Raw genomic sequence first — 7,351 nt, 5'->3', positions numbered from 1 at the left:
TTCCAGATTTCTTTTTAATGACCAATATAGGAGAATTCTAAGGACCAGTTGATTATTCATTATGTTGAGCATTTAGCTGCTCCTATACCAGCTGTTCTAATTCCCGCAATTTTTCTGATGTCAAAGGTCATTGTTCCACCCAGACGGATTTGTCAGTTAACTATTTTAAAGGTAGGGATATTGGTACCTTTGAAAGACCAACATCTGTTGTGCTCTGCTTATATACAACCTGAACTGTCTGTGATGTTTTTGATATATACCTTTTAATATTTCTCTCAGAAGTATTTTTTATTTTATGGTTTGTTTATGAGATTGGAGGAATTAATCTGTGTTTTCCATTGCTGCAACAAATGATATCCCTGTAAATTCATTCCTACATTAGCCACATATGGATTTAATTTTCCTGTCTGTTCTTTTGTCCCTATACAGTCAACCCTTTGCACTTTGTTTTACCTGAAATGAAGTTCCCTAGAAGCTGAACATTATTTCCTGAAGAGGCCAATCTGGATGCCAAGATTTTGGTGAAATTATTGTTTCATCTGCACCTATATCTACAATACCCTCAATTTCAGTGCTCTTTATTTGTATTTTTAGTTTTGGTCTCTGATCATTTATAGAAATTTGCCAAAATAATTGTTTTCCAGTCTCTCCTGAACTTTTTGTTGTATTTATTGAAGCTGCTCTGTCCTTAATCATATCCAGAGCAGTGTGGTTTCTAACAGCATGTATTAAGTCTTTTAATTGCTCTGTGGATGAGTTTCTCTGATGCTGACAGAGAATGATTGAACCAAATTTGATATTGGAGCCTGCATGAGGTCCCACAGGGCATTTCCCAGTTCCTCGTTGATCTGCATTCATTAGTCCAATTTTGGCCTTTGACACACCATCTCCATTCTCCAGAAAGCTGAGGCTTTCTGTTTGGATTATCTATAGGAAAAAAAATGTTTCTAGGAACGTTTCTAGGAACACCTTGCCTACAATCCCTTTTCAGATGATTTTGTTTACCACAATTAAAACATCTGACTTTTTTTTTTCTTTTCAAGACAGGGTTTCTCTGTGTAGCTTTGTGCCTTTCCTGGAACTCACTTTGGAGACCAGGCTGGCCTCAAACTCACAGAGATCCACCGGCCTCTACCTCCTGAGTGCTGGGGTTAAAGGTGTGCGCCACTGCCACCACCACCCAGCCAACATCTGACATTTTGATTTTTCTTGAAATTTTTAGAAATCACTTCCCCTATCTAAGTATCATCATAAGTGTGAGATCCAATGTCAGCTGTATTTTGGATCCATTAATCTGTTGGTGCTGATCTTCCCTTTAAAGACCTAATAACCCCCTTTGTATTCTGAATTAGCATTTTCAAAAGCCCAAGATTCAATTAATATTTGTCTAACTTCTAGATCTAATATCATCCTGCTAACAGCTTAAGTCAATATTTGAAAAAAAAAATCAGTGAAGGCTTCTTTGAGTCTTGCATTATTTTAGTAAATAGTCCTCTTTCCTGATTCTTCAACTCTATCCCAGGTATTAAAAGCTGCTATATGGCATAGAGTTAAGGTGTGATCATTAAATGTAGATGTTTTTGCAAATCAGCATACTGGTCTTCACTGAGAAGCTAATCTTAGGAAATTTCAATACCTCTAGCCCTACTTCATTTTTCCATGACCCTAGCTTCCTCTCTCCACCATGTTTTCTATTGTAACTGAGGGCCAGCCTCTGATATTGCTGTAATTAAATCTTTCCAGTCTTGTGGAATAATTCTGTTCCAAGTAGCCCATGCATTTAACACCTGCTTCATAAAGAGTGAATGCATACCATATGGAATGACTGCTTCCTTAAATCTCATCTAATCTAACATTTCTACAGGATCCCAGTTAACTTCTGCATAGCCTTTGGGGAGACTATCATCTGATGGTCATTTTGTATGGTAACTGGATAAGGTAAGGTTGATTTTCTAATTATCTTAGGCCACTCCTCTTCAGTTTCATAATGCAGTGCTGAGATAGGTTCTGCTCTAAATTCCTCTGTCTGTGTCTAAGCATTTTTATTATTTTCATTAGTAGGTCTTTCTCAGGCTTATATATTATTAGTAGTAAGTCTTTCTAAAGCTTGTTGGGCATTGGGCAGCATATCAATATTAGTACTTGTAAGACTTTTATCAACCAATTTTTTTATTATTTTCATTAGTAAGTCTTTCTAAGGCTTATCAATAGTAAGTCTTCCTAAAGCTTGTATCTTATCAATAGTAAGTCTTTCTAAAGCTTGTATCTTATCAGTCAAATTTTCATATTTGGTGCAATTATCAAACCATGTTTTTAAGGATAAAATATGAATTACCAAAACTGATAATTACAATTGGCAGTATGTCAATCCCAGCTAAGTGGTTTATCCCTTATTCATTTTTGTTTCCATTTTCAATCCATCTATAGAAGCACTATACAGAGTACTAACTTCCTGTATTATAATATTTCTGATTCTTAACATAGATTTTTCTTTTTAATATTATTTTACTCTATTCTTAAGGACTTCTAAAGTGTCTTACCAAATCTGCTGACTTCTCAGTTTGTTCACAGCAACAGCGCCATCAGTGGTGGGCTTGAACCCCTCCCATGATTTCCAAGTGTAAGTCTGCTTTTCAGAGTCCTGTGAGCAGATCTCCAAAAGGCTAGCTGGCTTAACTTCTCCATCTGTGTGGCTATGACTCACATTGGGCACCATATGTAATGAGTCCTTTTCTGTCCCACCAGCCAGATCCCAAATAATGACAAGGAGACTTCTTATTGTGAAAGCTCAGCCTACAGCTTAGGCTTGTTTCTAACTAGTACTTATAACTTTAATTAACCCATTTATATTAATCTATGTTCTATCACATCGCATTATCTCTCCTATCTTACACCCCTGTTTCCTTTCCATGTTTCTTAGTGTCTCTTGTGCTCCTAGATTTATGATGAGGTTCCATCCCAATAAACCCTTTGGGAAATGAAAATATCTTACCTTGAAAAGAAAATATGTTTAGTATGCTTAGCCAAATGTACGTCTTGGCTTCATTTTGCCTGTTCAAACATTCTCAGAACACCTTTGCTAGCCAATAACTGGGCAGAATCATGTGACACAGAGCTTCTGTCATAATGAAGCATGACTATCTTAAGCAATTGATTGTTGGACTGAAAGTGAGAAGAATGGTTGTATGGGTGTGTTGTTATCTCACATAAGAGTAGAGAAATTGTGTGTTGAACTATCACATGTGAGGAACCATCTGTATTTTATAATGTCTTGTAGTCAGAACTGGTTTCTTAGCTGTGTTGCTTCAGTTCACCTTCACCAACTTTGCTTTTTATTTTCCCTGAAAATCCTTCCCCCACTTGGAGGTTACATTTCTGTGTCCCCTTTCCTTAGCTATTGTTACAGGCTGTTGCAGGCTCCTGCAGTGGGAAGCCCCAATTAGTAAGTTATATAACATAGCATGAAAACCCTGGCTCTGGAGAAGAGGGGCACAGGTTTGGTGCCAGGGCAGGACTGAGCAGCTGGCTCCACTTGTGCTTCTCAGCCTTTGTCCCTGTGGTTAAGTTAGGCTGGGCATCCAGTAACTTCACTTAGATATGAATCCGCTTTGAGTTTCTGCAGCATGGACCTTTCTCTTCACTCTCCAGCCCAACCACTAAAAATTTCAATGCCAAATTAGTACCTTTTCTGTCCAACTGCTCAGTGGGCTCGTTTGTTTATCAGTGCAAGTTGGTCTGCTTCTAGAACATTGCAGGTTTAGAAGACAAGTCTCCCCACACCTCATTCTTTAAAGAGACCAAGCCCACAGCTCTCCCCATTGGTCTTCTTGATTGTTATTGGTATTTTTCAGGACACTGTTTATCCACTTGTGTTTCTTTACCAAGAAGTTCCCATTTCTGAAGCACGTGAGGTTTCCTAAGAATGATGGCCCTCAGCTGATTCATTTGTCGGGAGGCACACCACAGGCAAGTCACACAGTGAGATGGAATTGTCTCCAGCTAAATGGAACTACACTGATAGTAACTCATGGTTGCTGCTGCCCAGACACCTTAACAGTCATTTGTCAGTCATCACTCTGTCTTTGAAAAGGAGAGGCAGAGCAGAGTGTTCCTGTGAGGGAAAGAGACTGAAGGTTGGCCGTGCAGGTTGGGCGGTGACTGGTGATTAGAGAGCATTGATCTGGACGCCTGCAGTGCAGCTGTTCTGTGGAGGACAAAGCACTCCAGGCTCTCTGTTTGGTCCCTTAGAGACTCATGGGCCAGGGTTGCAGTTACTGCTTCCCCCTCCCAACCTGTCCCTTCTTAAAATGCAAGCAAGTTGGAGCCTGCCTGAGCCCAATTTATTGCTACAATAACCTTCCAGACTCAGAATTGAGTGGCTTATAAAGAAACAGAAATATTTGGCTCCCAATTCTGGATGCTAGAAGTCCAAGATCAGGGCACCAACTCTGGGGCATTAACTCTGTGGTCTGAGGTCCCCTCCTCCCCATGACCTCACTTTCTGAAGGCCCTACCTCTTCTTAGTGCCATCTCAGGAGTTTCAGCATATGAATTTGGGGATGACAGAGGCATTCAGACCTTAGCAGAGTCTCTCCCTGCTGTGAATAATTTTCTTAGATTCCAGAACAAATAGAGGCCCTGTGTCACCCAAGGAGCAAAAACATTACTCAGAAAAGAATTGGTGAAATATTAGAAAAGTGGCAGATTTTGTTGCAGTTAAGAGAAAACACTTTCTGGATCAATCCTGATGATCACAAGAAAGAGTCCTAGCTAGCCCTGCCCCCTCTCCTGCTCTCTGTTACAGACTTCCTGGAACAACCACTCCCAAACTGTAAGAGCCACTCCCAACTTAATGACTTCTGACAACAATCACCTTATACGCAGTGTTGGGGTGTGAAGGTCGAGGTCCAGGATGACTCAGGTAAATCTGCCCAGGGCCCTCGTAGACAAAAGCTGGAGCTAGAACAGTGGGGAGCTGAAGGGTGGGGGCTCTCCTCAGGCAGCCTCTCACTTTGACTTCCTATATAGGCCACAGTGGCTTTGGCTGCTGGAATTACTAAATGGGATTAGTATCCATTTGTGATCTAGGGATCAGCTAGAACTCACTTTGCTCTCTATGACATAGCCTTCCAGGTCCAGAGTGATGTTTCTCCCATACTGTGTTGGTTAGCCAGTCATGCAAGCCAAGATTGCATCAGGTTGTAGAGGAAATTTCAGGTCAGTGCTTGTCTCTGAAAGAAGGAGTCTGCAAAGATATTTTAAAAGTACCTCACCTCTCTAACACAATGTTAATATATCTTATATTTTAATTTAATTACTTCGTGTGTGTGTGTGTGTGTGTCTGTGTGTGTGTGTGTGTGTGTGTGTGTGTGTGTGTGCTCGTGTGTGCTCGTGTGTGCTGTGTCTGTGTTGGTAAAAGTACCTGTGACCAGGGTGCATGTGTGGAGGTCAGAGGAGAACTCTGGAGAATCTGTTCTCTCCTGCCACCTTGTGGGATCCAGGGATTGAACTCAGGTCATCAGGCTTGCACTCACATGCCTCTGTACTGGCTGAGCCATTTTATTTTATTTTTTAAAATTATTTTTTCATTTTAGGCTAAATGTCTGCAGCCCCTCCTTTAAAAAAATCCTAGTGAGTCAGTTGATTTAAAGAGTTAAAAATAAAAAAGCACATGCTCACTATAAGGTTCCATTGCAGGTTGGTGGATCAGGGCAGATCATGAGTAGCACGGATCCTTTGTGAATCTATCAAATGGGCCCCATTCATGTCAGACAATCTGTGGACAGTTAGTGAAGAGTGACAGAATGAACAAATGAATATATAATGAATTAGTTCACGTATCTGCCATCAATCAAAGGAGCTTTTAAGCCAAATAGACTAGAAGCCAACAGAATGAATTATAACTTGGCATATTGGGTGCAGAAATATGTTTCTAAGACATAATTAGTCTAGTGTTTGTTTTACTTTGTTTTGTTTTATTTGTATATATAATTTAGTTAAAAGCAGTTGTATATGTTCAAGTACCAGTCTGATTTGATGAGAGACACAAGTGTAGGGAGCGTTCCCTGAAGAGCGTTTGGAGGCTGCCTGGCAAGTGTCCGTGGTGTGCAGGAGCAGCCCACTCACTTAAGGGGGGAAGGCGGAAATACTGCTAATGTTGTAGGCTTCATGGGGTTCACCATGGGCTTCATCTTCCCTGCCAAAGTGATGCCAGAAGTAGAGGACTAAGAAGTTATTCAGTTTAATTTTTATTTATTTATTTTACATCCTGACCACATTTTCTCCTTCCTCCTCTCCTCCCATTCCATCCCCCACCCCATCTGTCCCCACGCTTGCCCCAATCCACTGCTCTTTTGTTTCTGTTCAGAAAAGGGCAGGCCTCCCCTGGGTATCAATAAAGCCTAGCATATCCGGTTGTAGCAAGACTAAGCACCTCCCCTTGTATCAAGGCTGAGCAAGGGGACCCAGTGTGAAGAGTAGGTTATTAAATTTCTAGACATATAATATTGTACTATTCTCATTGACCCAAGGTTCAAAGGAGTTTTAGAGGATCATTTGAGTCTGGCCTGCATTACACATCAATGTCCTGGGTTCTAGTCTACACTGAGGTTACTCTTGGGATTGCCAAGTGGCACACCAGGGAATGCTCTATGTATGCAAGAGTCCTTCCTGGAATCCCAAATGGCTAGTCCTTACCATTATGTCCCTGTCTGATGGCACCCAACATTGTTCTCTAGGGACATCTTTCCAGCTGTGGCCCTATGTATGCAAAGATGTTCCATCGAAGATGTTTGACCTGAGCGTGTGTGTGTGTGTGTGTGTGTGTGTGTGTGTGTGTGTGTGTGCATTTCCGGGAAATGTCTCCAGAAGCAGTGGGGAAAGCTTGGAGATGGGGGTGGGGGTATGGTACGTTGTAACTCCAGGTGGAGTCACGGTAATCTCATCCAGGTGGCGTTGGTCATGCAGGTGGCCAGAAGTGCACATACATAAGCTTCTAGGACAAATGTGAAATTATGTAAATTCCTTGAGGTCAAGAGACAGTGTTAGGTGGGGAGACACCTTGTATTTGAGAGTATTTCTCTCTGGGTGGGTCAGAGTGTGGCCCATTGAAAGCAATATCAGATGAAGAATGACTGAGAAAGGGTTACATTCAACTTTTATTACTGACAGAGAAGAAACTGAGGGTCACAAGGTTGTTCACTGCAAAGAACTTTCTTTTCAGCAGATCTGAGAAGATTTTTGTGTCTAACCACTATTCCTTGGGTAGCAAGAATTGAGGGAGTGATACTTGTTTAAGTGTGTAGATTTTTTTTTTTTTAAAGACAGGGTCTCACTGTGTAGCCATTGCTGG

General features: G+C 41.1%; 1 long non-coding RNA gene across 1 annotated transcript; it reads right to left on the bottom strand.

Moving 5' to 3' along the window:
• Positions 1-653: 653 nt before the first annotated feature.
• Positions 654-3,069, bottom strand: LOC119087334. The gene is made up of 2 exons (XR_005090741.1): positions 2,993-3,069; positions 654-927 (listed from the first exon to the last, which is right to left on the bottom strand). It is a non-coding gene; the product is annotated as an uncharacterized LOC119087334 (long non-coding RNA).
• Positions 3,070-7,351: the final 4,282 nt, after the last annotated feature.

This window comes from Peromyscus leucopus, chromosome 2, assembly GCF_004664715.2.
Source record: "Peromyscus leucopus breed LL Stock chromosome 2, UCI_PerLeu_2.1, whole genome shotgun sequence".
Lineage (NCBI taxonomy): Eukaryota > Metazoa > Chordata > Mammalia > Rodentia > Cricetidae > Peromyscus > Peromyscus leucopus.
The sequence above is the reverse complement of the archived record's forward strand: the minus strand, read 5'-3'. Positions and strand labels throughout refer to the sequence as shown.